General features: G+C 42.7%; 1 long non-coding RNA gene across 2 annotated transcripts; it reads left to right on the top strand.

Moving 5' to 3' along the window:
• Window positions 1-13,176: 13,176 nt before the first annotated feature.
• LOC137636982 (uncharacterized) lies at window positions 13,177-26,841 on the top strand. Of its 2 annotated transcripts, XR_011043322.1 has the most exons (5): window positions 13,177-13,991; window positions 14,569-14,803; window positions 17,135-17,222; window positions 21,601-21,688; window positions 23,215-26,841. It is a non-coding gene; the product is annotated as an uncharacterized lncRNA (long non-coding RNA). The 2 variants fall into 2 exon arrangements; XR_011043323.1 differs by lacking the exon at window positions 17,135-17,222 and having other exon boundaries at window positions 13,181-13,991.
• Window positions 26,842-27,780: the final 939 nt, after the last annotated feature.

Genomic DNA, 27,780 nt, shown 5'->3' on the forward strand with positions numbered 1-27,780 from the left:
GAGGGTGGCACTGCCCCAGAGCCTTGCCAGACAGGTTTAAAAAGGTGGCTCGTGAAGGGCCGAGGCAGGGAGGGTGGCACTGCCCCAGAGCCTTGCCAGACAGGTTTAAAAAGGTGGCTCGTGAAGGGCCGAGGCAGGGGAGGGTGGCACTGCCCCAGAGCCTTGCCAGACAGGTTTAAAAAGGTGGCTCGTGAAGGGCCGAGGCAGGGGAGGGTGGCACTGCCCCAGAGCCTTGCCAGACAGGTTTAAAAAGGTGGCTCGTGAAGGGCCGAGGCAGGGGAGGGTGGCACTGCCCCAGAGCCTTGCCAGACAGGTTTAAAAAGGTGGCTCGTGAAGGGCCGAGGCAGGGGAGGGTGGCACTGCCCCAGAGCCTTGCCAGACAGGTTTAAAAAGGTGGCTCGTGAAGGGCCGAGGCAGGGGAGGGTGGCACTGCCCCAGAGCCTTGCCAGACAGGTTTAAAAAGGTGGCTCGTGAAGGGCCGAGGCAGGGGAGGGTGGCACTGCCCCAGAGCCTTGCCAGACAGGTTTAAAAAGGTGGCTCGTGAAGGGCCGAGGCAGGGGAGGGTGGCACTGCCCCAGAGCCTTGCCAGACAGGTTTAAAAAGGTGGCTCGTGAAGGGCCGAGGCAGGGGAGGGTGGCACTGCCCCAGAGCCTTGCCAGACAGGTTTAAAAAGGTGGCTCGTGAAGGGCCGAGGCAGGGGAGGGTGGCACTGCCCCAGAGCCTTGCCAGACAGGTTTAAAAAGGTGGCTCGTGAAGGGCCGAGGCAGGGAGGGTGGCACTGCCCCAGAGCCTTGCCAGACAGGTTTAAAAAGGTGGCTCGTGAAGGGCCGAGGCAGGGGAGGGTGGCACTGCCCCAGAGCCTTGCCAGACAGGTTTAAAAAGGTGGCTCGTGAAGGGCCGAGGCAGGGGAGGGTGGCACTGCCCCAGAGCCTTGCCAGACAGGTTTAAAAAGGTGGCTCGTGAAGGGCCGAGGCAGGGGAGGGTGGCACTGCCCCAGAGCCTTGCCAGACAGGTTTAAAAAGGTGGCTCGTGAAGGGCCGAGGCAGGGGAGGGTGGCACTGCCCCAGAGCCTTGCCAGACAGGTTTAAAAAGGTGGCTCGTGAAGGGCCGAGGCAAGGGAGGGTGGCACTGCCCCAGAGCCTTGCCAGACAGGTTTAAAAAGGTGGCTCGTGAAGGGCCGAGGCAGGGGAGGGTGGCACTGCCCCAGAGCCTTGCCAGACAGGTTTAAAAAGGTGGCTCGTGAAGGGCCGAGGCAGGGGAGGGTGGCACTGCCCCAGAGCCTTGCCAGACAGGATTAAAAAGGTGGCTCGTGAAGGGCCGAGGCAGGGAGGGTGGCACTGCCCCAGAGCCTTGCCAGACAGGTTTAAAAAGGTGGCTCGTGAAGGGCCGAGGCAGGGGAGGGTGGCACTGCCCCAGAGCCTTGCCAGACAGGTTTAAAAAGGTGGCTCGTGAAGGGCCGAGGCAGGGGAGGGTGGCACTGCCCCAGAGCCTTGCCAGACAGGTTTAAAAAGGTGGCTCGTGAAGGGCCGAGGCAGGGAGGGTGGCACTGCCCCAGAGCCTTGCCAGACAGGATTAAAAAGGTGGCTCGTGAAGGGCCGAGGCAAGGGAGGGTGGCACTGCCCCAGAGCCTTGCCAGACAGGTTTAAAAAGGTGGCTCGTGAAGGGCCGAGGCAGGGGAGGGTGGCACTGCCCCAGAGCCTTGCCAGACAGGTTTAAAAAGGTGGCTCGTGAAGGGCCGAGGCAAGGGAGGGTGGCACTGCCCCAGAGCCTTGCCAGACAGGTTTAAAAAGGTGGCTCGTGAAGGGCCGAGGCAAGGGAGGGTGGCACTGCCCCAGAGCCTTGCCAGACAGGTTTAAAAAGGTGGCTCGTGAAGGGCCGAGGCAAGGGAGGGTGGCACTGCCCCAGAGCCTTGCCAGACAGGTTTAAAAAGGAGGCTCGTGAAGGGCCGAGGCAAGGGAGGGTGGCACTGCCCCAGAGCCTTGCCAGACAGGTTTAAAAAGGTGGCTCGTGAAGGGCCGAGGCAAGGGAGGGTGGCACTGCCCCAGAGCCTTGCCAGACAGGTTTAAAAAGGTGGCTCGTGAAGGGCCGAGGCAGGGAGGGTGGCACTGCCCCAGAGCCTTGCCAGACAGGTTTAAAAAGGAGGCTCGTGAAGGGCCGAGGCAAGGGAGGGTGGCACTGCCCCAGAGCCTTGCCAGACAGGTTTAAAAAGGAGGCTCGTGAAGGGCCGAGGCAAGGGAGGGTGGCACTGCCCCAGAGCCTTGCCAGACAGGTTTAAAAAGGTGGCTCGTGAAGGGCCGAGGCAAGGGAGGGTGGCACTGCCCCAGAGCCTTGCCAGACAGGTTTAAAAAGGTGGCTCGTGAAGGGCCGAGGCAAGGGAGGGTGGCACTGCCCCAGAGCCTTGCCAGACAGGTTTAAAAAGGTGGCTCGTGAAGGGCCGAGGCAAGGGAGGGTGGCACTGCCCCAGAGCCTTGCCAGACAGGTTTAAAAAGGTGGCTCGTGAAGGGCCGAGGCAAGGGAGGGTGGCACTGCCCCAGAGCCTTGCCAGACAGGTTTAAAAAGGTGGCTCGTGAAGGGCCGAGGCAAGGGAGGGTGGCACTGCCCCAGAGCCTTGCCAGACAGGTTTAAAAAGGAGGCTCGTGAAGGGCCGAGGCAGGGAGGGTGGCACTGCCCCAGAGCCTTGCCAGACAGGTTTAAAAAGGTGGCTCGTGAAGGGCCGAGGCAAGGGAGGGTGGCACTGCCCCAGAGCCTTGCCAGACAGGTTTAAAAAGGTGGCTCGTGACCTTGCCAGACAGGTTTAAAAAGGTGGCTCGTGAAGGGCCGAGGCAGGGAGGGTGGCACTGCCCCAGAGCCTTGCCAGACAAGTTTAAAAAGGAGCCCCAGAGCCTTGCCAGACAGGTTTAAAAAGGAGGCTCGTGAAGGGCCGAGGCAGGGGAGGGTGGCACTGCCCCAGAGCCTTGCCAGACAGGTTTAAAAAGGTGGCTCGTGAAGGGCCGAGGCAGGGGAGGGTGGCACTGCCCCAGAGCCTTGCCAGACAGGTTTAAAAAGGTGGCTCGTGAAGGGCCGAGGCAGGGGAGGGTGGCACTGCCCCAGAGCCGTGCCCGACAGGTTTAAAAAGGTGGCTCGTGAAGGCCGAGGCAAGGGAGGGTGGCACTGCCCCAGAGCCGTGCCCGACAGGTTTAAAAAGGTGGCTCGTGAAGGGCCGAGGCAAGGGGAGGGTGGCACGGCCCCAGAGCCGTGCCCGACAGGTTTAAAAAGGTGGCTCGTGAAGGGCCGAGGCAAGGGAGGGTGGCACGGCCCCAGAGCCTGCCCGACAGGTTCAAAAAGGTGGCTCGTGAAGGGCCGAGGCAGGGGAGGGTGGCACGGCCCCAGAGCCGTGCCCGACAGGTTTAAAGGTGGCGCATGAACGGCCGAGGCAAGGGAGGGTGGCATTGCCCTAGAGACTTACTATACCAGGGAGGGCCAGGCAATGGATGTTGATGCCTCAGCAGGTGGACCTGTGGGCTCCCCCAACTATGCTCACAAGGATGGTAAGGTTGCAGCTACTGAAGGAACTAGCGAGTTTGAGCGGGACTTGAACTCCAGTCTAGCGATCACCAGTCAATGACGTTACCAAATAGGCCACTCCAACCCTAAAAATGAGCAAAGAACTGAATCGATAAGTGTCAAGTGGGTGTACCACTATAAACATATGGTTTTAAGTGTGTTAGATGATGGATACGGTTAGGAAGGATTCCCATTTTCTGTGAGCAGGTCTGGTGGCCGAACAATTTGTACTTACAGATTTTGGTTTATTTATAATACTTTATTTACTAACAAAATTTGGATTTACTATGTCCGTCCTGGCTAGTTTGGTATTTTTACCTCCGCCAAAGATGTTGGAAGGAGGTTACGTCTTACCCCTGTTTGTGTGTTTGTTTGTGAACAGCTTCCTGGCCACAATTTTAACCTTGTAGTTATGAAACCTGCAGGGATCAACTGTTATGTAGAAAGCCGGAAATGGCTTAAATTCTGGTAGGTCAAGGTTTGGTCAAGCAAAATGTCCAATTTACGTAATTAGCTGTAAGTTTGGTTATCAGTGTCACAGAGGCTTCAAACTTGGTTCATAAAAAGTGTATGAAAATCCACACCAGTTAATACATGTCAAGGTCTAGGTCAAGATGGAGCAAGGGGTCGAGAAATGAGCTTCCGCAGCGGAGGCCTGCACTCTACTGAGTGCGTAATGTTTATTATTATTATTAAGTAAGCTACAACCTTAGTTTTGTTCAAAGGGGAGAGGGGCGTAATAACTTGTGCCATTCGATTAAGATATGAAGTCTTTCTAGATCTAAGTTCATTGTTTGATTTTGGGAGACTGGATTTAGGAATTACTGCGCATGCATTGTTCCCCATCAAGCCCATAATCGAGTAATGTGCCCCAGATTATGGTTGGAAATGCTAAAGAAAAAATAAAGGAAGCAAGTGGAAACAATATATGGTTTGGTATATGACCAGAAATTAAAGTGTCATATATTTACCCAGATTTTTTTTTCTCATATAGGTTGTTTTTGGATGAAGTATTGTATATTTCTCTGGGGGTGTATGTATGATAGTGGCCACCTGTTTGTACGATTACGGCTAACCGGATACGGCAGTGGAAGGGGGTTGCAGGTGCGTAACAACACCCCCCCTCCCCCCCATTAGGTAAGTAGGTAATGACATGGCTTGTAGGTTAGGTATGGGGGGGAAATGTAATAGTTGATATGTCAATTTTTAATCCAAATCGGAGAAATTGGCCGCTGATATACAAAGGCTCCTTTTTATTATATGAGACTTGTCTTTAGATTACTTTGAAGTAAATATAGCCATCGGTATTCTATGTGGGCTTAAGGATCAATTTTTAGAGCAGTTGTAGTCTGATACGGGTCGACAAAGATATCCCGTTTTATATTGATCAAAGTTATAGGGCCTAACCTAACCTCCCCTTCTTCCCTTAACTTGCATCTGCATGTCCTTACTGGCCCTGCTATACTGTGTCCCCAGTTCTATTAGGATTAGTTTATGCTAAAAGCTAAAACTTTTTACCTGACTTTGTGATACTACAATATATCATATATTACAGTTATTGCTAAGCTACAACCTTAGATGGAAAAGCAAGATGCTATAAGCCCGAGAACTCAAGCGGGAAAAATAGCCTAGTGAGGAAAGGAAATGGATAAACTATAAGAGAGGTAATTAACAATTAGAATGAAATTCTGAAGAATTGTAACAGAATAAATTTTTCATATATAACTATAAAAACTTGGAAAAAAAAAGTAAAGAAATAAGATAGGACAGCATGCCCGAGTGTACCCTCAAGCAAGGGAATTGTAGCCTAAAACAGTGGAAGACCATAGTACAGAGGCTACGACACTATCCAAGAAGAGAGAGCAGTGGTATAGTTTTGGAGTGTCCATTTCCTAGAAGAGCTACTTAGCATTGCTAAAGTGTGTCGTCTACCCTTAGCAAGAGGAGAGTAGCCACTGAACAATAAGAAGTGTCCTAGGCCAGCATAGGTGAGTTGGGTTGGGGTTGAAACCCCCTATGAATAAGGTGGAGAGAGTCCTAAGCTGGTTTGGTAGGGAAACGTGTTACAGTACTCACTATTGCTGAGGAAGTAACCGTGAATATTTTCCTAAATTTATTGAAGTAATTATTGTTTAGTAGTCATTGCTGTGATATATTGAAATAATTTTATTGAAGTAATTATTTAGTAGTCATTGCTGTGATATTTTGAAATATTCATGAGAAATCTAAAACATAGTTGTTCCAACACTGAGTACTTACCTCGAACTACTTTCTTAGGAGTATCTGGGGATCTCCTCCCTATCCGACCGAGAGTTTTGCGTAGTTCGCCCTATCAGAAAGTGTCCTCAATACTGACTTAAAACACATGAGAAAACTCCTGAAATCTCATGTTTCACGAGGAAAACCGAAAAAACGCTTCAAGAGGTCGATTTAACCACCTTTTTGGCTTGGATAGTGAAGAAATTAAGCCGTTTTTTTCACCTGAGGTGTCCCACCTTATTTGGCCTAAATTACAATTATGGTTTTAGGTGAAATTAGAGAGGTAAAAATGTGTTTTATAGCTCAAAGCAAATTTAATGAAAGTCTTTTATGTGTATCTTGTACCAAAGGTATTGGGCATTGATCACCGGATGCCTTTTATTATTCATCGCCCAAATACAGGAATTAAACATGAGGTTGTCAGGTTACAAATGAGGTGTTCCTATGATGTGTCGGATGTCAGATTTATATACAGTACAGTATATTACATACTGTACTCTATATTGCATACTCTACCTAATGTTTCATGTAACACACAATGTACAAAAACATAAAAGAAAGGGAATGTAAAGAAAGGAAAAAGTTTTTGACAATGTAGACGAGACAACTAGAGCTAACGAAGACGTGGGCAGAGGTAGAAAGTAGAGGTAGTTCTTTTCTTTAGGTTATTTTTGTCACATTCTCAATTGAATGAAATTCTTTTGACAATTAATTGGGGTTTGAATATCGTGCTATGGTTAATTCAGAGGGGTCTGGCCCGAAACCATGTTTCCTATAGCAACCAACGTTGTCTCCACTCAAACATTTAAATCTAGTTTAATAGTGACAGTGTTGTGTTTACCCACTGCTTCAGACAGCACTAGTGATTAACAGTCACTTTTTATTTCGGCTCGGTCGGGTGTAGACGTGTCTCACTCTCCCGTTAACCTAAACTGTCGGGAATTAATTTCTTTTCGCTTTTTCTTTTTCAGGTGTGCCTACCTGTGAGGTCCAACCATATGCCACTCCGGGCCGTGAAGGACGGCGTTGCAACTCCTTCATGTCCTCGGAGGAGACAGGTTCTCGCAGTCTCTGTCCTTCGAGCCGAGGTCACTCGTGTTCGAATTAATCTCTTTGTTTTGTGTGTCGGGAGTGGTCGCCCTCCCTGTGTGTGAGGTTTGGTAGGCAGAAGTAGTAGTTTAAAAGAGATTTTAGGGGTCAGCCTCGAAGGACAAGAAGTAGAGTACAAGTAGCGCCCTAATAATGCCGGGACAACCTCGTTTGGGGTCTCCTCCCATTGTGTCTACCCTAGAGGGGCAGTGAGGGAGCCCTCCGTGAGAGTCCCTCTCGGATGACGCTGTTTGTCGCCTTCGTCATCAAGTTTGTCAGTCGTCGTCGTGGTGTTCATCGTCATTAAGTCATCAGAGACTGTCATATATAATTTTCCCTGTAGTATAATTTTTCAGGAAACCTTATAATTAATATTTTTTCAGGAAACTTCAGAATTGATAATTTTGTTACATTTTATTTCAGAACTTTATTTTAATCTGGAAAAACTTGTTCCTATTTGTGTTTTAGTAACCATATTTTTTTTTATTGAACTTTCTATAGATATAAAGAAATATTTGTTATTTTTTTCTCTTTTCAGATTACCATCTACATGGTTATGCCAGCATCATTGCTGCTTGGAAAGAATATTGACTGGTTGCAGCACCTTCATGTCCTCGGAGGAGACGGATCCTGTCTCTGCCCTTCGTGCCGAGGTCATTCGTGTTCGAAGGAATATCCTTATATTTGTTTCGTGAGTGGTCGCCCTCCCAGTGGGTGAGGTTTGGTAGGCGGAAGAAGTTTAAAATGGATTCTCCCCCTTCGAGGTCAGCCTCGGAGGGGAAGACAGTTCTCTCACTCGTTTTGGCTTTGGCTAAGAGAGTTAGCAAATCCTATGGTACTCCTTCGTTTCATTCACGGTGATGGGTAAGGTAATACTCGACTCTAGAAGCTCGGATCCCACATTCAAACCATTCAGATTGGGAGTCCTATGTAGCGTGACCAATGATCCAGATCAACGGCTACTGTAATACGCTTGGAAGAACCTGAGGTGCTACCTCAGGAGAACTACAGGAGCTCACCCCTGAGTGTCGGTACTCTTCGTCAGCTCAGAGAAGGTAAAACGAAGGATCACTAAGAGCCCGTTCTCGGCTTGGATTCGCAAGGTCATAGACTGAGCATTGAACTCTGAGCCTTCTCCTTAGATGAGACGACCCACAGCTCATGATGTTAGGGGCATACATATGTCCCTAGCGTTAAAGAAAAACTACTCGTACAGGTGCTAGAAGCGGGTCTGTGGAAGCATCGGACGACCTTCGCCACCCATTACCTTGAAGACAAGACCCCCAGGAACATGGGCACGTTCTCCCTTGCCCATGTGGTGGCAGGATGACAAAATGGGTTAAACACCCCAGGCTCCTTGATGGGCAAGTAGCAGATGGTGTAGTGCCAAGGTTACTACTAAGTCTGGGATGAATGAGAAGAATGACTGGCTCTTTCATCTTCCCATCTCTGGGGAACAGTGCCTACAGTACTTTGCAAGCTGGCCTCCTCTGTCTATAGGTAAAACCATTTCCCCTTGTGTAACCTGGTATAGCGATACTGTAGATCCTTGTGTCCCCATATCCCCTGGCTAAGTGGGATTGGCTAACCTTTATGGTTGGTTCAAAGATTACGATACTTTGCAAACTGGCCTCCTCTCTCTGCAGGTAAAACCAGAGGTGTATACTCATGTTCTCATGCACCCTGGGGAGGTGGGATTTGGTAACGTTTATGGTTGGTTCAAAGATCCCTTCATTTTTTAGAAATCTTATCTAGACTAGTCACACTGCTGGTATCGTACAATCACACAGATTGATTAGGCTGCTAGAGCGTGCTATTGCACAGAGGTTTTTAGCGAAGTGTCGAGGTTTTCCCCCTTTTAAGTGCGTAACACGAAGGGGGAAAAACCCTGGGTCAAAAGCCAGCCAGTTGGTTAGCACTGCCACCACCTTAGGGGCCGAGTCTTCCTTAATGAAGAGCAAAAGGGTCTGTATTTAGTGTCTGAACAAATAACAAATTTAAAGCAATTTGTATTTCTCGCAATGATACCAACCTTTAGCTCTTAATACAAATTTGGCCTGCCAACACCTATCCCCTGGTAAATTCTGCCTGTAAGCAAAACTGACCATAAAAGACAGGTGTGTGTGTGTGAGAGAGGGCAGGCTAGCCGGTACTACCAACTCCCCTCCACTAGATAGTGGGGGCCATTACACCTGGCTAAAAGTCTTATGGCTAGTCTTCTCTCTGAAAATATGTTCCCTAATAAAGAACCCGCGGTTTGTATCGTTAGGAAAAATACAAATTACTTGAACTTAGTCGTTTCTAAGAATCATAGGTTTAACAGATGAAATTCAGATGTCTATCATAGGTTTTTATTATATTTTTATCTCTTACATGTTCTGTATTTTTCCCTCCCGAATTTGTTTGGCTGAGCTCTGTAAGAATCAAGTTTGACTCGTAGGGATGGTTAATCTTTTTTATAATATCATCATTAATTATATGTAATTACCTTACATTTTAATTTGACCAGGCTGAACAGGCTATGGAGATACATCTTCGTTGATATCGCTTAGGAAAAGAATCCTTCCCATATGCATAATGAAGCAGTCTGAGTAGCATAGAAAATTCACTGTTTAGTACTGTAATCCTAAGATGGGGGCTCTCAACTTATGACCCCTCATGAAATTTTACCCATTTTGTTTTTACCCCCCTTTCAATTATCTCCAAAATTCAACAGCATCCACGTAAAAATAAAGTTTGTTCCAACACGAAGTACTTACCTAGAACTACTTTCTTAGGAGTATCTGGTATCTCCTGCCTAACTGACCAAGAATTTTGCCTAGTTTCCCCTATCTCTGTTTTCCCTTGTCGGGTCCCTCCGTGGCAGATGGATACTCGCCCTGAGGCGACCCGGGTTAAGCATGCGAGAGCACGCAGCTAAGTCTGAGTTGCCAGTAAGCATCTGGTCGTGGCGTAGATAACATCTCGCCACTCTCTCTCGCATCTCGTCTGACCCGCCATTGTGTTCCAAGTTTTTCCTTTGTGCTTTCCCATCCTTTCCTTGTGTTACTTTTGTTGCTTGTTATTCATGTATTACCTTATTGAATCTCAACGTTTTTTTCCCGGGTCCAAGGCCGTTCTGTCTTGCGGGGCTTGGCTGTCTAAGCCCGATGTCGACCCGCACATCTCATCCCACCCACCTGTTGAGGTGTGATGGTGGTTCTCTCTTTAATACATGCAAATCTGAAAATCAGTCAGACTCCCAGACTTGTCCATTGTCTTTTTTGCAGAACGACTTACTTAATCAAGGTATCTTCGAGCTTCTACAGTCGGTTCTTTCTGATAGAAGTGCCCAGTTTTCGTTCTCTCCTGGAACAAGTTAGTTCATCAGACTGTTCGGCGAGAAGGCAGGTTTTCAAGAGTTTTTACCTTGGTGTCAACCTGGCCCTACAGGATAAGCTTTGTTCCCTGGAGATTTCGGGACTGGCTAATCTTAACAGACTCGGTGGCTTTTCATCACCACAGAGACAACTCTAGTTTACAGCAATCGAGTGTTGAAGTAAATATCAAGAAATATCCCTGCTTTTTTATCAGAGACGGTTATTCTTAGGCATGTTTATCATCATCAGCCTGCAGAAGTTTCCTCAGATCAATGGGGTCCAATGTCGAAGATGGTGGTAGTCTCTAACTTATATGAGAGACTTTCAGCCAGAAGTGTTTACATCTCAAGAGCCACCGTTTCAGTCTGGTTTATAAAGCCCGCATCGGACTCCTTCAAATCCAATCTCTTTAGGGGCAGCCAGATCCCAGGGATTCAGCATGAGGAATTGCCCTTTTTTTCTAGTCTACGGGACTCGGGCAGGGAACGGACCTGAGAAGAGGATTGACAAAAGAGAATCTCCGCCAAGGAGATTTGACGCTCTCTTCAGATGCTGCAAAAGAAAGGTTGACCCCACATGCTGTACGACTCGGCCTCCAGCCTCTGGTCAGAATCTGAGTGGTACTATCATTTAGATCTCCTAGAGATGAGTGCAGCCTTGCAGCAGATATATCAATCCCTGGTGGGTCACTCGGTGGTAATGGCGAACGACGACACCATGATAGTGGCTCATTTAGAACAAATAGGGCGGTGCTTGTATTTCGCAGCACTTCTCTCTTCTAGCATGGTATGGTAGATGTTCTCAAGGGAACTCTTGTTTTCTCTATCAGCTCAATTATTCTGGACAAGCAGGAATGTGCTCAGGGTCTTCTGAGCAGAGCTACTCGGATAGTGATCCCCGAGTGGTGTTTGTATCATCCAGTGGCCTACAAAGTCCTGAGTTTGAGGGGTTCCAGAAAGTGGATCTCTTCGCTACGTCCCTGAACAACTCTCCTCTACTCAATGGTTCACCAGTCCCGGATCCCCAGGCTTTACGGCTGGATCCATTCAGCAACGGCAGGTCAGCTGGCGTTTTAGCCATTTTCCCCATCTTCCGCCGCACTGCCTGATGACGAGGGTGCTTAACAAGGCAAGATCATCAGCAACCTGTCAATGCCCCTCTCGGTTCCGCTTTGCATCTGTGGAATGGTTCCCGTACCTTCTTCGGCTGCTGATGGAGGTGTCGAGACACTTGCCAACATCTTACACGGAGAAGCTTTCACAGCAAGTTGTAAAAGGATATTCTGGATACCTCCAGAATTCTCCAGTTGCTGGCTAACAGGCTAGCGGACTTCCTTCAGTGGTTGATGTCATGAACAAGGTATCTCACCCCCCCCATAGCTACTTTCCAGCATAACCTTCAAGGGGGAAACTCCCCTCGGTCTCGGCAATGAAAGGCTACTACTCGTCCTTGAGCTTCGGCTTGAAGCTGAAAAGTATTAACCTTTCCTCTGTGTTGGTATTCTCTCAGTCAGAAGTTGGACCTAATCCACGTAACATGGTTCGTGTCCTTCGGTCCCTGAAGAGTTCCCCCAAGGACCCAGGACGCCAAACAGCAGATCTTCACCTGTCCTTGAAGACAGTTCTCTCGCTCCTTTTGTCTTTGGCCAAGAGAGTTAGCAAATCCTATGGTCCTTCGTCTCAGTCACGGTGATGGGTAAGGTAATACTCAACTTTGTTCCTAGAAGCTCGGATCCCACATTCAAACCATTCAGATTGGGAGTCCTATGTAGCGTGACCAATGATCCAGATCAACAGCTACTGTAATACACTAGGGAGAACCTGAGGTGCTACCTCAGGAGAACTACAGGAGCTCACCCCAGAGTGTCAGTACTCTTTGTCAGTTCAGGGAAGGTAAACCGAAGGATCACCAAGAGCCCGGTCTCGGCTTGGATTCGCAAGGTCATAAGCGTTGAACGCTGATCCTTCTCCTTAAATGAGATGACCTACAGCTCATGACGTTAGGGGCATAGGTATGGCCATAGCATTCAAGAAAAACTACTGATACAGGTTCTACAAGCAGGTCTGTGGAAGCATCGGACGACTTAAGCTACCCATTACCTTGAAGACAAGACCCCCAGGAACATTGGTACATTCTCCCTTGCCCATGTGGTGGCTGGACGACAAATGGTTTAAACACCTCAGGCTCCTTGATGGGCAAGTAGCAGATGGTGTAGTGCCGAGGTTACTACTAAGTCTGGGATGAATGAGAAGAATGACCGGCTCTTTCTTTCATCTTCCCATCTCTGGGGGAACAGCACCTGCAGTACTTTGCAAGCTGGCGTCCTCTGTCTATAGGTAAAACCATTTCCCTTGTGTAACCTGGTATAGAGATACTGTAGATCCTTGTGTCCCCATATCCCCTGGCTAAGTGGGATTGGCTAACCTTTATGGTTGGTTCAAAGATTACGATACTTTGCAAACTGGCCTCCTCTCTCTGCAGGTAAAACCAGAGGTGTATACTCATGTTCTCATGCACCCTGGGGAGGTGGGATTTGGTAACGTTTATGGTTGGTTTAAAGATCTCTTGATTTTTGAGAAATATTACCCAGACTAGTCACTCTGCTGGTATCGCACAATCACACAGCTTGATTAGGCTGCTAGAGCGTGCTATTGCACTGAGGTTTTAGCGAAGCGTCGAGGTTTTCCCCCTCATAACCCTTTTACCCCTAAAGGACGTACTGGTACGTTGCGCAAAAGCCACCCCTTTACCCCCATGGACGTACCGGTACGTCCTAGCAAAAAAATGCTATAAAAATTATTTTTTTCATCTTTTTAAAAAAAATTTGAAAAAATTCAGGCATTTTCCAAGAGAATGAGACCAACCTGACCTCTCTATGACAAAAATTAAGGCTGTTAAAGCAATTTAAAAAAAATATACTGCAAAATGTGCTGGGGAAAAAAAAAACCCCCTGGGGGTTAAGGGTTGGAAATTTCCAAATAGCCGGGGGGTTAAAGGGTTAAGTGCGTAACACGAAGGGGGGAAAAACCCTGGGTCAAAAGCCAGCCAGTTGGTTAGCACTGCCACCACCTTAGTCGCGAGTCTTCCTTAATGAAGAGCAGAAAGAGTTCGTATTTAGTGTCGGAACAAATAACAAATTGTAAAGTAATTTGTATTTTTCGTAACGAGACCAACCTTTAGCTCTTAATACAAATTTGGCCTGCCAACACCTATCCCTTGGTAAATTCTGCCTGTAAGCAAAACTGACGATAAAAGACAGGTGTGTGCGTGTGTGTTAGCAGGCTAGCCGGTACTACCAACTCCCCCCACTAACTAGAAGTGGGGTGTTACACCTGGCTAAAAGTCTTATGGCTAGTCTTTCTCTGAAAGTATTTTATTTAATAAAGAGCTCACGGTTTGTATCGTTAGGGAAAATACAAATTACTTGAACTTGGTCATTTTTAAGAAGCATAGGTTTAACAGATGAAATTCAGATGTCTATCATAGGTTTTTATCATTATATTTTTATCTCTTACATGTTATGTATTTTTCCCTCCCGAATTTGTTTGGCTGAGCTCTGTAAGAATCGAAGTTCGACTCATGGGGATGGTTAATCTCCTTTTTGTAATAACATTAATTACATGTAATTAGCTTTCATTTCAATTGTGACCAGGGTGTGAAGAAACTTCGTTGATATCACAAAGGGAAAGAATCCTTACATTTGCATCATCAAGCCATCTGAATAACATAGAATAACCACTGGTAAGTAATCCTAAGATGGGGCCTCTCAATTTTTGACCCCTTATGAAATTTTACCCATTTTCTTTTTACCCCCTTTCAGATTTCTCCAAAATTGAGCAGCTTCCATGTAAAAATGAAGTTTTATATAAATTTTGATTATTAATATTTTAAAATGTAGAGAGAAGAATCAACTTACAAACTTAATGGGGTACAAGAAGCTTTTATAGTAGGTTGAATTGTTTGCAAGTCAAATTTTGTTAAATTTGTGACAAAGGTAGGCTTCACCTAACTTGCATGCCTATGATTCTCAGCTGCAAACGTCAACAAGTGTTGCTTTATATGCAACATTGAATTATATATTGTTTTATTAGTTTGTTCCGTAACTGGAATACAAAGCTACGCTATTTAGGGGTATTATATGAAAGTAATACCCCTTAATAAATAACTAAGGTTTGTATCGTTAGGAAAAATACAAATTATCTATAAATTTGTCATATTTAGCTATTGATATAGTTTATGAGATATATGTTTCCTGTTGGATATTTTTGCATCTCCGAATGAGGACCTGTATAGCGAGTAATTTGTAACATTCTTTCAGGCCCAGGTTAAGACTCCGTTTCTCCGTGAAGCCACGTTGGGAACCCTAGAGACCTTCAAGGTCTCTTGATGAATTGAGGACCGAGTTTTAGGAAGATATTACTCACACTGGTCCAAAAGTCCTGCATCCATGCAGTGAAGAGCATAGTTACCCGGGATTTATTACCAGCCCTCCACATCAAAGAGTTGTCCCTCGTCATGTGGTTCTTCCTGAAAAACCTTGAGATTTTGGAATGGTAAGTAAGTAAGGGATTGATCTTAAGGTCCCCAGTTGCATTACCAAACCTCATTAGAGTTAGTGTATCTTTCATAAGTTTATGCCCAGGCAGTGCTCTATCTCTGTGTGGTATAAATCCTCCTCGGGGTTTTCCAAGAGAGGCCCACTTCGTCACGGTGAAGAGATTGTCTGGACTATGTAGCTTGAAAATTGCCCAAATAATTTTCAGCAGAATGCTATCAATGCTCGTTCTTTTTCAAATTCATCAAAGCAGCCTTGTTTAGCCTCAAAGATTTTGGACAAATAGTCAATTTAAGTTTTAGGACATTACCATACCAAACAATTGTTCTTGGATTAGAGTTTTCTTGCTTGAGGTTACACTCAGTCACACTATTTGATCTTGTGTTTTTTTTGTTTTTTTTTCAAAGTTTATAGTTTATATATGAAAGATCTAATTTAATATTATTGTTCTTGAAATATTTTATTTTGTTTATTACTTTGCTTATAGTTTATTTATTTCCTTGTTTCCTTTCATCACTGGGCTATTTTATCCCTGTTGGAGTCTTTGGGGTATACAGCATCCTGCTTTTCCAACTAGACTTATAGCTTAGCTTATAATAGAAATACCATACTCTTTGGAAGTGTCAGTCATGCAGACATACTTTCCTGCCTTTCCAATTATCTTCTTTCTTAATTCTGTTGTGGTTTTCTAAACAGCGCCACTACAAAACTTTTTAGGAACCATTCTGTATGAATAAACACCGAATTTATTGATGAAAAAGTTAACGGAACTATATGTTTTGCACTTTTGAATTGGGTGAGACCTGTTTTTGGACAAGCCTCTCTCCATGGGTAAGTGTGTGAACCCATTAATGTCCTTTCAGTTGGTTAAACCTCCAAATTTTTGTTCAATATCTGGTACAAACACGTCACTTATCAGACTAACGCATGTCACCTATAACCGAGTTCAGTGATCGCACCCAACAATTCATGAGTCGTAGTACATGTGCTCTTAACCCTTTTACCCCAATGGACGTACTGGTACGTTTCACAAAACTCCTCCCTTTACCCCCATGGATGTACCGGTACGTCCTTGCAAAAAACTGCTCTTTAAATTTTTTTTGCATATCTTCGATAACTTTTTGAGAAACTTAAGGCATTTTCCAAAAGAATGAGACCAACCTGACCTCTCTATGACAAAAATTAAGGTTGTTGGAACAATTTAAAAAATATATATTGCAAAATACATACATACACATACCAAGGCACTTCCCCCAATTTTGGGGGTAGCCGACATCAACAAAGAAACAAAAACAAAAAGGGGACCTCTACTCTCTACATTCCTCCCAGCCTAACAAGGGACTCAACCGAGTTCAGCTGGTACTGCTAGGGTGTCACAGCCCACCCTCCCCCGTTATCCACCACAGATGAAGCTTCATAATGCTGAATCCCCTACTGCTGCTACCTCCGCGGTCATCTAAGGCATCGGAGGCAGCAGCAGGGCCTACCGGAACTGCGTCACAATCGCTCGCCATTCATTCCTATTTCTAGCACGCTCTCTTGCCTCTCTCACATCTATCCTCCTATCACCCAGAACTTCCTTCACTCCATCCATCCACCCAAACCTTGGCCTTCCTCTGCAAAATGTGCTTGAAAAAGGAAGCAACTTGAGGTTAAGGGTTGGAAAGTTCCAAATAGCTTGGTGGTAAAAGGGTTAAAAAGGTCATTAATCTTACTGTATAAAACAAATACTTGTATGGTTGAAAATTGTTTGAATATGGAATTGTTTGAGTTCTGGGTAGTTTGATCTCGTGTACTACTGTAGTGGTTGTGTAGATTGCTGATTTGGCCTTCCCAGTTCCAGCACTCTCCTATGTGTCTCAGATATTACAATCCAGTCTAATCTTTCCACTAAGCATCATGTATGCTTTTAGCTCTCTTCTTAAGAACTCTGTAAATCAGTATCGAAACTTCACAGTCATGTTTAGCCTAACAGCTCTCCCCTAAAGGTTTGGTCCTGAATGAGAAGGGGCTTATCAGTTAGGCACTGGTAACGAGGGAGACCAGCCTATTACAGATGAGAGTGGAGTTAGATCTATTGAGTTAGGAGAGGAAGAGAGTAAAAGGTTTACCTGTATGATAAGTTGATCACAAATTTAACATACAAACAGGTTCACTTAAAACATCAGATTGATATTGGTTTGTATTAGAGAAAGAACTGAGGGATGTATGCAAAAAACCTTTAAAAGTTGCGATCTGCATTTTATTCTGTTGTTTTTAAATCATAGGTATTATCCATGCAGTTGACCCCTACTATTCCAGTGTTCTGATTTTCTCATTTATCTTTCAGGTGTAAGCTATAGCCAGTGAGATACGACTGCAAGCGGACGTTCTATTATGGCCATACTTCGTAGACTTTATACTGAGCTAATGTCTAGGTACAGTAGATACTCATTTTATCTCTATCCGTAACTGTACCCCTTTATTTTTATTCATATTGACCTCTTTTCTTGCTTTTCCTCCCCATCTTTCTATCTGACCTACCTTGAAATTTTACCTCGCAGTTTAATTCATGTGTTTTTGCCTTATTGCACCCCAGTTTAGAATGGTCCTCTCTCTGCAATGCTGGGCCATGTGGAGAAAAATCAAAAGTCCAACCCTAATATTAACAGATAGAATTCTCCCACAGGAATCAATCAAGATCTTAGGTTTTTATTACTTGTCTAAAAAAAGAAATATTTGAAATTATGAAATTATGAAAAATACTGTTGCAGTTTGAGATAACTTATACACTTGCAATTGATTAATGTATGTAAAAAACTTTGATTTGAATATACAGTATTCTCATGTTGATACAAAAAATATCAATGTTCATTTAAAAGGGCACACTATTGCTAAATTTTCATAGACATTCTCTTTTTCTTGCCATCTAAGACAACCTTATAGGTTTTTATGAGAAAAACCTCATTCTAATCAGACATTTTAATAGACAAGATTAATGTTCAAAATAGTACTACCTATTTTATGATCTCTGTGCTATCATATTTTCTTATAATAATCTTGATAAACTACCCTTTGATATTTGGAAGTTATAGTAAACAATGAGCATGTCAAACAGTTTTGTTTGCAATGGTCTTATAGTATTTGGTCATTCAGTTTTTTGTACTCTTCAATCTATTTAAGTCATTGAATGATATACAGTACGTTTTGTCAGGACTGAAATGTTATGTCCACGTGTTGAGCATGGACGGTGGGGAGGGAGTGAGAAGGGCTTGGCAGGAACCTGTTAGGGGGAGAAGATCAAGAGGGAGGCAGAGAATCAGATGGCGAGATAAGGTGAAGGATGAGATGGAGAGAAGAGGTTTTGATGGAAGAGGAGAATGCCTCGGTTAACCCTTCTACCCCCAGGCTTTTTGGAAATTTCCAACCCTTAACCCCCAGGTGTTGTTTTTTTTTTTTTTCAAGCACACTTTGCAGTATCCCATCCATCCATATACCAAGGCACTTCCCCCAAGTTTGGGGGGTAGCCGACATCAACAAATGAAACGAGACAAAAAAGGGGACCTCTTCTCTACGTTCCTCCCTTCCTAACAAGGGACTCAACCTATTTCAGCTGGTACTGCTAGGGTGCCACAGCCCACCCTCCCACATTATCCACCACAGATGAAGCTTCATAATGCTGAATCCCCTACTGCTGCTACCTCCGTGGTCATCTAAGGTATCGGAGGAAGCAGCAGGGCCTACTGGAACTGCGTCACAATCACTCTCCATTCATTCCTATTTCTAGCACGCTCTCCTGCCTCTCTCACATCAATCCTATCACCCAGAGCTTCCTTCACTCCATCCATCCACCCAAACCTTGGCCTTCCTCTTGTACTTCTCCCATCAACTTGCATTCATAGTTAGTTACCCGGGATTTATTACCAGCCCTCCACATCCAATAGTTGTCCCTTGTCATGTGGTTTCTTCCTGAAAAACTTTGAGATTTTGGAATGGTAAATAAGTAAAGGATTGATCTTAAGGTCCCCAGTTGCATTGCCAAACCTCATTAGAGTTAGTGTATCTTTCATAAGTTTATACCCAGGCAGTGCCCTATCTTTTTGTGGTATAAATCCTCCTCGGGGTTTTCCAAGAGAGGCCCACTTCGTCACGGTGAAGAGATTGTCTGGACTATGTAGCTTGAAAATTGCCCAAATAATTTTCATCAGTTTTATCTAAGTGGCGGCCTCCCTATACCTCGGAATGCTATCAATGCTCGTTCTTTTTCAAATTCGTCAAAGCAGCCTTGTTTAGCCTCAAAGATTTTGGACAAATAGTCAATTTTGGTTTTAGGACGTTCCAAAATCAAACGATTGTTCTTGTATTAGAGTTCTCTTGCTTGAGGGTACACTCGGGCACACTATTTCGTCTTTTCTTTTTTTTCTTTTTTTTTCTAAGTTTATAGTTTATATATGAAAGATCTAATTTAATATTATTGTTCTTGAAATATTTTATTTTGTTTATTACTTTGCTTAAAGTTTTATATTTCCTTGTTTCCTTTCATCACTGGGCTATTTTATCCCTGTTGGAGTCTTTGGGCATACAGCATCCTGCTTTTCCAACTAGACTTATAGCTTAGCTTGTAATAGAAATACCATACTCTTTGGAAGTGTCAGTCATGCAGACATACTTTCCTGCCTTTCCAATTATCTTCTTTCTTAATTCTGTTGTGGTTTTCTATGAAAAAACAACGAATTTATTGATGAAAAAGTTAACGGAACCAAGTTTTGCACTTTTGAATTGGGTGAGACCTGTTTTTGGACAAGCCTCTCTCCATGGGTAAGTGTGTGAACCCATTAATGTCCTTTCAGTTGGTTAAACCTCCAAATTTTTGTTCAATCTCTGGTACAAACACGTCACTTATCAGACTAACACACGTCACCTATAACCGAGTTCAGTGATCGCACCCAACAATTCATGAGTCATAGTACATGTACTCTTAACCCTTTTACCCCCAATGGACGTACTGGTACGTTTCACAAAACTCTTTCCTTTACCCCCATGGATGTACCGGTACGTCCTTGCAAAAAACTGCTCTTTAAATTTTTTTTGCATATCTTCGATAACTTTTTGAGAAACTTGAGGTATTTTCCAAAAGAATAAGACAAACCTGACCTCTCTATGATGAAAATTAAGGTTGTTAGAGCAATTTAAAATCTATATGATGAAAATTAAGGTTGTTAGAGCAATTTAAAAAAATATATTGCAAAATACATACATACATATACCAAGGCACTTCCCCCAATTTTGGGGGTAGCCGACATCAACAAAGAAACAAAAACAAAAAGGGGACCTCTACTCTCTACATTCCTCCCAGCCTAACAAGGGACTCAACCGAGTTCAGCTGGTACTGCTAGGGTGTCACAGCCCACCCTCCCCCGTTATCCACCACAGATGAAGCTTCATACTGCTGAGTCCCCTACTGCTGCTACCTCCGCGGTCATCTAAGGCATCGGAGGCAGCAGCAGGGCCTACCGGAACTGCGTCACAATCGCTCGCCATTCATTCCTATTTCTAGCACGCTCTCTTGCCTCGCTCACATCTATCCTCGTATCACCCAGAGCTTCCTTCACTCCATCCATCCACCCAAACCTTGGCCTTCCTCTGCAAAATGTGCTTGAAAAAGGAAGCAACTTGAGGTTAAGGGTTGGAAAGTTCCAAATAGCTTGGGGGTAAAAGGGTTAAAAAGGTCATTAATATTACTGTATAAAACAAATACTTGTATGGTTGAAAATTGTTTGAATATGGAATTGTTTGAGTTCTGGGTAGTTTGATCTCGTGTACTACTGTAGTAGCTGTGTAGATTGCTGATTTGGCCTCCCCATTTTCAGCACTTTCCTATGTGTCTCGGATATTACAATCCAGTCTAATCTTTCCACTAAGCATCATGTATGCTTCTAGCTCTCTTCTTAAGAACTCTAGTAAATCAGTATCGAAACTTCAGAGTCTTGTTTAGCCTAACAGCTCTCCCCTAAAGGTTTGGTCCTGAATGAGAAGAGGGTAATCAGTGAAACCAGCCTATTACAGATAAGTGTGTTCAAGAGTGGAGTTCGATCTATTGAGTTTCAAGAGGAAGAGAGTAAAAGGTTTTGGAGTCTTTGTAGGGTAACGGACAGATCCGTTTTCATTCCTAGAAAATGGGAATATTATAAAGTGGGGTGGACTGTGGCTGTCATTCTAAAATCGAGTTCGTAGAAAACTGGAATATTCTGAACTGGCCGTCGTTCTAAAAACGATTTTAGCGGGAGAAGCCAACTTAAAAAACCCACCTAACCTATGCTAAAAGCCGTATCCTTACCCAGGGGGGCTTCCCCCCCCCCTTACCTACTACGGGAGCGAGAAGATTCGTGGCCGGAGTAAGAACTCGAGCCACAAATTTTCAGGTAATTTAGGGTTTTCGGCAAAAAACATAAAAGTGTGCATTTAAGCACATATTTAAGATCCGTAGACCATTTCCCAACGTTTTTATTCTATACAAGATAACAGTCGGAGCGATAATAAGCAAATTTGGATGCTTGGCCGTAGCGCTACAAACTACCCAAGGTTTTCAATTAATACTCGTGTATGATAGTTGATGACAAATTTAACATACAAACAGGTTCACTTGAAACATCATATTGACATTGGTTTGTTCTAGAGAAAGAACTGAGGGATGTATGCAAAAAACCTTTAAAAGTTGCGATCTGCATTTTATTCTGTTGTTTTTAAATCATAGGTATTATCCATGCAGTTGACCCCTACTATTCCAGTGTTCTGATTTTCTCATTTATCCTTCAGGTGTAAGCTATAGCCAGTGAGATACGACTACAAGCGGACGTTCTGTTATGGCCATACTTCGTAGACTTTATACTGAGCTAATGTCTAGGTACAGTAGATACTCATTTTATCTCCTCTATCCATAACTGTACCCCTTTATTTTTATTCATATTGACCTCTTTTCTTGCTTTTCCTCCCCATCTTTCTATCTGACCTACCTTGAAATTTTACCTCGCAGTGCAATTTGTGTTTTTGCTTTATTGCACCCCAGTTTAGAATGGTCCTCTCTCAGCAATGCTGGGCCATGTGGACAAAAATCATAAGTCCAACCCTAATATTAACAGATAGAATTCTCCCACAGGAATCAATCAAGATCTTAGGTTTTTATTACTTGTCTAAAAAAAGAAATATATTTGAAATTATGAAAAATACTGTTGCAATTGATTAATGTATGTAAAAAATTTTGATTTGAATAGATACAGTATTCTCACGTTGATACAAAAAATATCAATGTTCATTTAAAAGGGCACACTATTGCTAAATTTTCATAGACATTCTCTTTTCCTTGCCATCTAAGACAACCTTATAGGTTTTTATGAGAAAAACCTCGTTCTAATCATACATTTTAATACCTCATTCTAATCAGACATTTTAATAGACAAGATTAATGTTCAAAATAGTACTACCTATTTTATGATCTCTGTGCTATCATATTTTCCTATAATCTTGATAAACTATCCTTTGATATTTGGAAGTTATAGTAAACAATGAGCATGTCAAACAGTTTTGTTTGCATTGGTCTTGTTGTAATATTTGGTCATTCAGTTATTTGTACTCTTCAATCTATTTAAGTCATTGAATGATATACAGTACGTTGTGTCAGGACTGAAATGTTATGTCCACGTGTTGAGCATGGATGGTGGGGAGGGAGTGAGAAGGGCTTGGCAGGAACCTGTTAGGGGGAGAAGATCAAGAGGGAGGCAGAGAATTGGATGACGAGATAAGGCGAAGGATGAGATGGAGAGAAGAGGTTTTGATGGAAGAGGAGAATGCTTCTGTTAACCTTTTTACCCCCAGGCTATTTGGAAATTTCCAACCCTTAACCCCCAGGTGTTATTTTTATTTCAAGCACACTTTGCAGTATATTTTTTTTAAATTGCTCTAACAGCCTTAATTTTTGTCAGAGAGAGGTCAGGTTGGTCTCATTCTCTTGGAAATTGCCTGAAGTTTCTCCAAAAATTATCAAAAATATGCAAAAAAAAAAATTTAAATGGCAGTTTTTTGCAAGAACGTACCGGTACGTCCAGGGGGTAAAGGGATGAGTTTTGTGAAACGTACCAGTATGTCTTTTTGGGGGTAAAAGGGTTAAAGTAAGAATAGCATTGGGAAAGAAGAAATGTTAATGGTTTTGTAGTGAAGAGAGGGGGGGGGGGATAAACTTCGTGGTCTGTTACTTGAATTGTTACTGTGACAGGATATTAATTTGGTTCACTCAGAGGCAGCCACTCAAGTTTTATCAGCTTGGTAATAAAGCATTTTTACTATTGTCATATGATAAATTTATACTAAATTCTGATAGTTGCAGAAATGAAGGTACAGTAGTGACCTTTTTGATGAATTTTCTTTTTATTTCAGGCTGGGAGGAACAGAGAGAGGAGACGTCCCTAAGTGCCTTGTATTTTTATATGTATTCTCATATCCTGATTTGCCAGTATTCAATGACCCGTAACCTGAGGTACTACTTCATTAAGAAGTTCTTCGGGTTTTAGAGAAAATGATGGTTGAATTTCTATATGGTATCAAGTCTATTCTATAGATTAAATGTTAAGACATGGCTCAATCAATGTTATATGTATTTGATGTTAAAGGATTGTATGTGAAAGCCAAAGAACTGATCTCTTAGTTTTATATTGTATACATGATTTCAAACTGTATTTAGAAAGACACAGAAATCTATTGTCAAATCTAAAGGTAATCAGCAAAAACTTTAATCAAAATAGTAATCGTGTAAATATGGTTTCATTAATAGTTTTTATATTGCTAGGAAAATTCCAAGTTTCTAAATTTCTGGTTTTCTGAAATTCTAAATTCTTGATCCAAAATGTCTTATTCAGAACTTTTAGTATAAATTTATCAAAATTAGTAAATGTCTGTTCAAAAATAATTTGTCAAATCTCAGTGTCAAATTCATTACAAATTATTAGATTAAATTTAACAAAATGACTAAATTCTTGTTCAAAAGTTATCTTTTCACTATCAAGATACCATTTTATTTTACCAATTAAGTATGGGCAAAATTTATGGAACACACATGATTGCTTTTTGTTTTTATTCCAAGTATTCAATGTTAACTTTGTGTATGGTATTTTTAGGTTAATTGAAGTATCATTTAACAACTTGTATATCAAAACTGATTTATGAACTCCTGATGTTCAAATTGCTTCTCTCTGGAAGCTTAATTTCATCAACCCCTAAAACTTAAAGAATTTCCTGATTTCCTCTCAATAGACTTTATTCTTTCAGTAAAGCGATTTTTTGGTTTTGATCATCATATATTATTAGCCGTACCAGCCGAACACGGTCGAGTCCCTTGTCAGGCTGGGAGGAACATAGAGGAGAGGTCCCCTTTTCTGTTTCATTTGTTTGATGTTGGCTACCCCCCAGAATTTGGGGGAGTACCTTGGTATATGTATGTATGCATATTATCGTGCCAATGACAAAACCCCACAGGACGGCATTTCAATTGCTTCCCTTGAGCTCTTGATCCGAGCAATGAGGGCCCAATGGGCGCCCTCATTGCATGTGTTCCATTGTTTATATTGTTGCCCCTCATGGGCATTTAGGGTTGATGGCTTATTTCCATCTGTGGTGGATATCTCTAGGTTTGCACAGCTTCACCCTTGCTTTTTTCAAGTTACCCAGTCCTTCCTGGTGTGGGTTATTCTGCAGCCCGGTTTGGTTATGGCCCATCCACTGTTGCAAAGTTTTTGCGGGATTTCAGTCTTCGCCTTGCTTCCCGATGATAATGGAATGGGTACCAGGGGTCATTAATTAGTTTCATCTTTTAATTTTTTGCTAGCGTTTCTCATCAGATATATGGGGATGGGATGCTGACCACTATAAAGAATTTAGGGTGCCTGTAATAATCAGACATGGCTGATTTAGCTCTGTTTAGAGATGTCTTAATCTGGGTTTAATACTACAGCATAAATTATTCAGGGAAGAGTTTCTGGGTGATCATGATCCGCATACTCTCTTGCTTTCTGTCATGGACAGTACTGCGATTTGAATAATCATTGTGATGATTGTCAAGGCCTCTCGTGGAAAAGTATGTTTCTGTAGTTGCTGACCAAATTGAAATTTTAAGCCGGAAAAGGAAACTTGCTTTTGGTTCAGGGGGAAATCCAGCTCTTTATCTTGTTAGTGATGAACCTCACAGCTCTTAATTTTATTTGCTTCTTAAGTGAAAGCTCAGAAGTCCAGCAAGTCTAAAATTAAAGGCGACCATTCTGAAGTAACCTGTTGTGTTTCAGACCCTAACCTGACTTCTAAAGTCAGATGTGGATGTTCTAGTGTTCTATGTAGTAAGGGTTCTGATGGTGTATAGCACATTGCAGATTTGAGATCCTCTCGCAGTCTCTGATTCATTATTTAGTTTTGACCTTTCTAATGCAAAATTCTAGTCTTCTGCAACTGGATTGTGAGGCAGAAGACCGAGATCCTAATATCCCTCCACTTGCTTAAGTAAGTGCTTTTAAGCAACCTCATATTTCCTGTCTAGCTGTGTTGGCTTATCGTACGATTCCTTTAGCACCAGATGTATCTTGAAACTTTAGCCATAGCATCTGTTGCATCGTGTTTTTGTACTTTCAGTTGCTTGCAAGCTCAGCCACTAGCTCACCATGTGTTAATCAAATTGGGTAATTGTATATCTAGTAGCTTAACAGATGAAATGAGTCTTTAAAATAAATTCATAGCAATGGAGTAAACAAACAAGAAGACCAGTTTAAAGGTACTGTCTCTGGTCATCCTTCTGAACAGGTAAATGAAAAAAGAAGAAAATAGGCCGGAACAGAATATGAGGTGGTATGTTTCTTACATAAACTTTTAGAAAAAAATAATCAAATAAGTAACATAAATTAAGGCTGCTTCTCCTTCCAAGTCTTCGGAGACTGCTATTTCTAAGATTTATACACTTGATTCTGCATTTTTGTTTCGGATAGAATCTATGAATTAACTATCTTCTCTCTTACCGTTATCCCAACGTGAAGGCATTAGTGGTCTGATGCACTCTATAATTTGGCAGGGGTTTTTACGATAGCGTGCCGTTGCAGTCATCAACCACAGTTATTGGCAGTGTGTCTAACCTATAACTAAATAGTCCAACTGAATGGCAGCAGTTCCACATTTATTGGCAGTGGGCCAAACCTTTTGCTACAAAGCAAGACTGCAGGGTAGCAACTGTTCTTTCAGTCGCTTTCTCAGAGACGCAGGATGTGCCGTGGTAGTATTCTTACACCTCTAGCCTAGAATGTTGAAATAACTTGCCATCTCAAGTGCAAAGTTATATTGGTACTTTTAATTCTCATTAGCGTTGAGGATTTCTATACCACAAAGAACTTCCGACTTATTTAAGACAATCATTAGTTCATTATGCATGTTACATAAGATTTTTCATAACTCTGACCATCCTTTACATTCAGATCTCCCTGGACAATTCTATCCTGTTCGTAATACTAGGCAGGCAGTTAATTCTAATAGCCAGGCCTTATCCATCACGAGGCTCAATACTACGCAGTACTCTAGAAGTTTTATTCCAGCTGTTACCAAGTTGTGGAATGATCTTCCTAATCGGGTGGTTGAATCAGTAGAACTTGAAAAGTTCAAAGTTTGAGCAAATGCTTTTTTGTTGACCAGGCGGACATGAGTCTTTTTGTAGTTTATTTATGACATATTTGTTTTTTATGTTGTTAATAGTTTATATGTGACATGTCTGTTTTGACGTTGTTACTTATTTTAGAATGATTTATTGTTAATTTGTTCTCTTTATTTATTTATTTCCTTATTTCCTTTCCTCACTGGGCTATTTTTCCCTGTTGGATCCCCTGGGCTTATAGCATCTTGCTTTTCCAACTAGGGTTGTAGCTTGGATAGTAATAATAATAATAGTAATCATCATATACCAAAGCTTGTTCTAGATTGATTTAATCCCCGTCCTTGAGTCAATTGTTTGTGGCAATAGAAGTTTTTAAACTTTCGGTTTGGAAGTTGGCTTACTAAACAAATGCTGTTTTTGGTTAATATTGTTTGTGGCAATAGAAGTTTTTAAACTTTCGGTTTGGAAGTTGGCTCTCTAAACAAATGCTGTTTTTGGTTAATAAAGTAGGAAGTATTTTTGAAATGTTCTACTTTTCTGCCTTAAGTAGGAGTTACTCTTAAGTTTTCTTAAAATACTCTACTTTGCAGATGCTTAAGTAGTAGTTACTTCTAAGCTTTCTTGAGAAGCTAAATTTTTAGGTTTGATATTTGATTGTAGGCTTACATGGGTTTCTCACTTAAAAGCGTTAAAAGCAAAGTGTTGAAGCTCTTGAATATCTTAAAAGTATTGTCCCATACATCATGGGGGCAGACCACAATACTATTTTAAAATTATACAAGGCCTTGATTTTTTCCAAAATTAGTTATGGTTGTGAAATATATTCTTCAGCCACCCCAAGCCGGTTAAAAATATTAGACTCGATACATCATGCAGGTATTAGATTGTCTACTGGAGCTTTTAAAACCTCGCCTATCCCAAGTCTCCTTGTTGATGCTGGAGAGTTACCTCTAGACCTTTACCGAATGTCTTCCATTATTCGGTATTAGTTTAGATTGCAAAGACTCCCTAACTCTCTAGCCTTTCAGACTGCAAGCCTTGTAAGACACGCATCATACTTTGAGTTGCACCCAAAATCTCCTCAACCTTATGGCTTTCGGGTGAAACGATTATTAAATAGTCTGGATATAATTAGAAATAAGGTACTTCCATTTAAGGTATCATCAATGCCTCCATGGAAGTTACCAGAGATATCTTTTTGTAAATATTTTATTGGAGATAAGAAGAATGTCAGACCTAGAAGCCAGGTATCTTTTTAATGAACATACTGATGGCTCCAAATCTGATGCTGGCGTTGGATTTGGAGTACATGGTAATGGTTTTAA

Source organism: Palaemon carinicauda, unplaced genomic scaffold (assembly GCF_036898095.1).
Source record: "Palaemon carinicauda isolate YSFRI2023 unplaced genomic scaffold, ASM3689809v2 scaffold478, whole genome shotgun sequence".
NCBI classification, from domain to species: domain Eukaryota; kingdom Metazoa; phylum Arthropoda; class Malacostraca; order Decapoda; family Palaemonidae; genus Palaemon; species Palaemon carinicauda.